The 6,617-nt window shown below is 37.2% G+C and overlaps 1 pseudogene; it reads right to left on the bottom strand.

Annotated features, from left to right (window-relative positions):
- Window positions 1-5,424: 5,424 nt before the first annotated feature.
- Window positions 5,425-5,543, bottom strand: LOC120583421 (uncharacterized; annotated as a pseudogene).
- Window positions 5,544-6,617: the final 1,074 nt, after the last annotated feature.

Below are 6,617 nucleotides of genomic sequence, written 5' to 3'. Positions count from 1 at the left end.
AAGAGGGCGAGTGAACATTTCAGGAAGAGGAAACTGACAGTGCAAGGTACTTTGTGGTTATAAGCGTGAGCAGCTCTGGAACCAAACAAAGCCAGCTCTTCAACCTATGAGCTCTGTGATCTCCTGCAACTTACTTAAGCTTTCTGTGCCCTAGTTTATTCATTTATAAAGTGGGAATAATTAGGTTTTATATCCTAGGATTATTATAAGCAATTATAAGATAATATGTGCAAAGTACTTAACACATTACTCAATATATCCCTAAGCATTCAATATTTGTTGCTAATATTATTTAAATATTAAACACTCATCACTTTATTCTTACTTCCTACCACTAGATATAGAGACACACATCAGACAATATGTACGCAGAGTGAATGAATGAAGGACAGAAACATGAATCACCACACTATCATCAGGAATATGAAAGTAGTTTGGTGTTGCTTGAATAAAATTTGTGAGAAAGTAAGTGGAGTAGGAACCAAGTCATGTTGGAAGGGCCTAGAATGCCATTCCAGGGATCTTAACCTTTATCTTCTAGGCAGTAGAGAGACAATGTATGGTTTTAAGCAGAAGAGTGAGGAAGGCATAATGAAGAGAAAACAGTTAGCTTAGGGTCATAGAAACTGGGAACTTTCAAGATCTCCAGACTCATATCCTCTGCCTCCTACGAAATACTGAAAAGAGACTTTAATTTTATCTTTTCTTAGCAATATTCCAAGATGGATATTGTGTACCTAAATAAACTACTGCAGACTTCAGTAGACCTTATTAGGTAAAGTCTTTTGTTGGACGTATATTTCTAAGGCAATTCTCTATGTGTTTCTGGGGCAAACTTTGCTTGTTGCCCATTAGTATCTGTTTGTACCTCTTCTTTTGTAACTGAACCCACAATTTTTAGCTGTGCATTTGGCTGTCTGGAATTAGGACTACATTTCCCAGCTTTCTTTTGGCCTGCTATGACCAGGTGACTGGCTAATGAAATGATAGTGGAAGTATTCTGTGCAATTTCCAGGATCTGTTTTTAAAGGGAAGGGACATGACTTCTTTGCTCTGTCTTTTTTTTTTTTCTTTGCTGGATAGAGTGCATACATGATGTCTGGAGCTTAAGCAGCCATTTTGAACAATAAAGTGGAACACACTGCGTATGGTAAAGCTGCTTGCTAGCATTTAGCTTGTCTTTCCCCAGACTGAATATGCAAGAAATACACTTCTGTTATTGTTATTTTGTCATTTCTGTCATTTGCAGCTGCACCTGCTTTTAACAAGTACTGATTCATACCTATTTCCTCTTAATCATTAGGCAAGAAATGTAGCATTCCCCTCTCTGTATATATATAGTTTGCAATTCCTCTAAAATAAAATGCAAGAATTGTTAGATTTTTTTTCTCTATTTTCAGTGTTAAAGACTGCAAATCACTTTTTTTAGCCTTTCACCCAGATTGCTTTCTCTGATTTGCAGCGTTTTCTTTTGGCTTCCTAAAATGTTTCAATGTTCCTCCCTAAGGTATTCCCCAGAATTGGATTAATTCTGTGTAGAATGGAGAATTGCTTGGTATTGCCCTCAATGTAGATTGATTTTATTTTTTAATTCCAGAATGGAGTTCTCATCTTTCAGTTATTTCCCAAGGAAGCATTATAGTTGTTAAGAAAATAAGGTTATACTTTCCTATGGCTAATTCGTTCATTTCTGACTTGTATGCATTCAGTCAGCAAATTATATCCTAGCCTGGAGAATCACCCAGAACTTAATTTCTTGTTATGTACACAAGACAAAGAGCATGATAATAATACTGTGGGGAGAGCCAAGGTGAAAGCTGCAAAGGCTGGAAAGGAAATAGCTTTGAGTATTAGCTCTGGGAGTCTGACTCAATAAAGTGATTTTCAAAAAGTATCGGTAAATTGATGTCTTCTTGTTCTGAGCAACAAATAAGTATATTTTCATTTCAGTAGGATTTGCAACTCAGAAATGGGTTTGGGAAATAAATATCAGATGGCAAATGAATAGCAGCTCAGAGTGTTAACCATGTATCCATTCATTGCTTCTCAGAAAATGAGGGAGGAATCACAGGTCCTGTTAAAACAAATTGTTGAGGTGAGGGAGTGGGAATGTTGTGCTTTGTGTTTGCTGATTTCTTTCTCTTTTCTGGATTGGGTTATTTATTTGGTTTATGTACTCACTGGACAGAAATATTTTTTTGAGCATCAGAGTCCCACAGATGCACAGGCTGTCACTGAATGGTCATGTGAGTAAGGAAGGAGTCAGGGGATAGATCAAGAGGTTGGGTATGAGGCAGGATATAGCCTGTGTGTATGGAAAAATCCCAAGCCCATCAAAGACTTCTGGTTTGCTTTGGTATTTCACTCACATAAGAAAAGGTAAACAGAGGGTTCTGTTTGGGTTATGACATTTAAAAGCTTTCTACTCATTTCAAGTATCAGGTGGTTTATAGTTTTGACACTGACTCTCCCCCACAGAGAGATATAAACTTTCTCAGGTGCAATAGTATAGCATTTAAATTTTTACTTACGGTTCTGAGCCAGGGCAAACAAACCACAGGAATTACATGGGGCTAACATATTTTGCTTGAAGATGACCTCCTTCATGGAAAGAAAAGGCAGGGAGTTCCCCCTTTCCCAGGTCGATGGGCTAACATTTCTTTCCCCTCATAGGAGAATTTGTGTGAATTGCTTCGAGTTACTCTACACAAACCCCATGTTAAGGTGATTCCCTCGATTACACATCTGCTAAATTTGCAGTCTGAAAACCACAAGCTCTAGGCATTCACGATGTGTAAGGCATACAAATTTCATTTGAGTACAAATTGATTGGAATCCAAAGCATGGCTTTAGCTCCACACCAAATTTTATCAGGTGGTTTTGATTATATGTGTAACATTTTTCCTCTCCTCTGTCATCCGTCTTGTGCTCTGCTTAATGAAAGGACATGAGATAAGGTATAAGAAAGAAAATTTGGTTTAAAGGCAAAGTGCTATGCATATGTCAGAATAATAATTTACCAATTTAATTAGCTACCTATATTAACCTACAACTTAGACCCAAATGCAAAAGGCCCTTGTCATAAAAGTTTTCTAGAATAAAAAATTAGTTCTTTTTAAACTTTATCTTCACTATCAAACTCACTGAGAGCATGTGCTTCTCCTGTTCTGGTACTTTTTTCTCTTGGGTTCTCACTGCAACGGATTGGACTGTCTCATCTCTGATTTTATAGAATTTCTGTTTTCATTGCATCTATAGCCTGGCTTAGAAGTCAAAGTTCTGAAGCGTGAGATTATCATCCTGTGGAGCTGCGGATGATGGTGTGTCTAAGAAAGGAAATAACATTTGCTCTATATTAGTGGCTTTCCTTGAATTTTGGTATAGTTCATTTGTTGTTTTAGCCACCAAAAAAAGTGATTCATAGGTCTAAATGTGCTCAGCTGTGGAGTCTCATGGCTCAAGGAAGGGGGATTATTTTCTTAATTTTAGTTATTTCTTAGAATTAAATTGTAAAATGTTAAAGATTAAACAGATGAGAAGGTAAACTTTTAATGAATTTCATGGAGCAGGGACCCTAGGTTATGTTATGCTTTAAACATTGATTGAATTATTGAATTGCGATTCAACATCAATGACTGATACTCAGTCACTGATTTAAAACGATTGAATTCAGGTTAAAAATGCTTCTGAAAATGCAAACCTAGGCTCAGGATTTATTTGTGGTTTCCTTCCTTACTTGACCCAAGTGTGAATCCCATACAGGAGTTGTAATAGTAACTGAATTAGCAGTTTTTCTAAAACACCGGGGCACAGGTAGCCCTGCTTTGGGGATCTTTTCAAATGGAGTAGGCAAAGAGGAAAGATGCATCCTTCCCACTTCTCTGGAGACCACGTCTGTGGCACATGAGAGAGTCAGTGTACTAGCGGCAGCACCAGCAGATGACTGCACAGCCTAAGAGCAGCAGCCACACCCAGTGGGGAAGGGAATTTGTGGACCACTCTTTTTGATGGGGGGAGGTGCGGATGGGGGAGACTTTCTGGGGTCAGAGTGCAGGCAAGAGTCGGTGGAAGTTGTATCTTTATCATTAATGAGACTTTATACTGGTGCAGCTCTGGAAAATTCAGATTATGTATATCCTGATATCCCAAGATTTTTGTTTTGTTTTGTTCTTTATTTCTATAAAATGACATCTGTATTCTTTAAGACACCCAGAACTTGAAAATCAATGAGTTTTGATTCTTCTCTTTCTTTCATTCCTAACATCCAGTTGATGAATCTCATAGGTATTTTTTGCAACTTCATTTATTCAACCTTTTCAGATCAACTTCAAATACCATCTAACTCATGAAATATCTTCCAAACCCATAACCCCAATCAGGTGAGAGCTTTCTGACTTCCTATTATATTAGTTTATCTTCATATTATGAAGTATGTCTGCCTATTAGTATTATTATTTGTGTACTTGCTTTTGCTAATATATTGTATACTTGCGATGTTCCAGGAATTATGCAAGACATTTTATTTACATTATCTCATTTATTTGTTAGGACTTCACATTAACTGTATGAACTACAGAGAATCTCCATTTTATAATTGAAGAAACTGAGTTTGAGTAACTTGCTTGGGGACAAGTGCTAGATTTAAATCTAGATCCATTTTATACCAAAGCACACACTTTCTCTACTAGACTACGTTGTCTTTTCATGGTCAAGGGTTCACTTTTACTTGTATATGTGCCTCTTATAATTTCTGAAACACTGGAGGTGATTTGTATGTAGTGGACATAGGAAGATGTAGGCTGAGAATTGCTGGCAGTCATCATGTACCATGTAAAGCCTGAGACTGAAGCTGAGATGGAGGAGCACTGAACCAAAACATGGAGAGGTCAAGTTTTGAGGACATTACTTGAGTGTTTGCGTCAACCCAGTTCTACCTTTGAACTGTTCAGGTAAATGATCTGGTACAGTTCAGTATGAGTTAGATTTTGTTTAGTAATTTTGTTTAGAAAGTTGCTAAAATGATATAGAGCAGGAGAATGTTATAGGTCTTGATTTCAGCAAGGTATTTGACAAAATTTGTTCCAGGTCAGTGTTGGAAATCAGAGAATAAGTGATAGTCTATCTGAGAACAGAAAGACAAGGATAAGGGCAGGCAACCAGGGTCAATAAATACCTGGAGGCATCAATAGCATTAAAACCTCTCAGATGTAGGTTCAAATCCTACCCTTGCCAATGAGTAACTGTGCAGCTTAAGGAAAATTACTTTTATCCTGGGGCTTCTTTTTCTCTACTGTAAAAATGAACATAATGATACCTACCAACTTGATTATTATTATTTTTTTAGGTAAGGCAACCCTTCCTTGGTTGACCTCACAGATTGCAAGGAATTTGTCAGCTTACAATCCCTTATTTTTTATTTTTTTATGCCTACGGCACCTGGTCTTTCTAGGTGGTCTCCCATACAAGTACTAACCTGGCCCAACCCTGCTTAGCTTCCAAGATCAGATGGGATCGAACTTGTTCAGGATGGCGTGGCCATAGATGCCCCAACCAGATTTTTTGAGGAATAAGTGGGGTAACCTAAGTGGAAACATTAGATGTGTAAGAGATGTTTAATATTATAGATCTTGTTTTAAATCATATTATTTAATAGGAATTGGCTAGTAATTTATTGGAAACAGGGAAGGAAGGCCAAGGACCTGCAAGGCAGGGACGTAGGAACAGTCATAAGGAGGAATGAATAATTCTGCAGAATTCGGTTTTTCTTGTCCAGGAACAATTTGTCCCCTACTTAAGTTCTCTGCTTAGCACCTCATAAGAAAGAAGGAAACAAGGAGATATAATCAACCTTCATAGGGATAGATGTGAAGTTCCACATTAAAAAAAAAAACCATTTAGGTAACTATAGGGCACAGGAAAGATGGCGGTAAGTTCAATATTAGCTTGATTAGAATGCACAGAGTGATGCGGTTTCTAAAATCTTGGCATCCTTAGGGTACATTAACAGAAGCAGAGGGTGCATAGCATAGAACTTATAAAGTAGAATACAATTTGACCAAGAACAATGTAACTAAAAACAATTTGATCAACAGCACCTTGGTTGACATCATGATGTGGCTGAAATTGGTATTTCCTAGTCACAGATTTCTGGAATATTGTAATTTTGGTGCCTGATTTTCAGCCAATTAATCTTACTCTTCTTTGATTTTTATAGTGAAAAGTTAAAATGATCTTCGTGTATTTGAATTCTTCATGGTTTTTAAATATTTATTTTTCTTATTATAAAACATGCAAATTCATTACAGAAAGTTAAAAAATACAGAAAAGCAATGAACAACAGTAACACTCGCCCCTCTCCACAATTTCACCCATCTGTATAACACCACTGTTACTGCTTTGGCTTACATAGTTCCAGGGCCTTTCTTCTGCATAACATCTGTTTGACCGAGAAAGAGGGCTGAGCTACAAGGCAGTGAGCTCTCCATTCTCGGAGGTTTTCAAGCAGAAGTGTGAAAATCTATTAGAGATTATGTGTCATAGAGGAATGATTGTATGGGACGAAGGCTAATTTTATAAGGTAAGTTGTTCTTCTACTTTAGGATTCTAAGAAAGAAATA

This window comes from Pteropus medius, unplaced genomic scaffold, assembly GCF_902729225.1.
Source record: "Pteropus medius unplaced genomic scaffold, Ma_sr-lr_union100, whole genome shotgun sequence".
Classification (NCBI taxonomy): domain Eukaryota; kingdom Metazoa; phylum Chordata; class Mammalia; order Chiroptera; family Pteropodidae; genus Pteropus; species Pteropus medius.
This window is presented reverse-complemented; position numbering and strand designations above follow the sequence as displayed.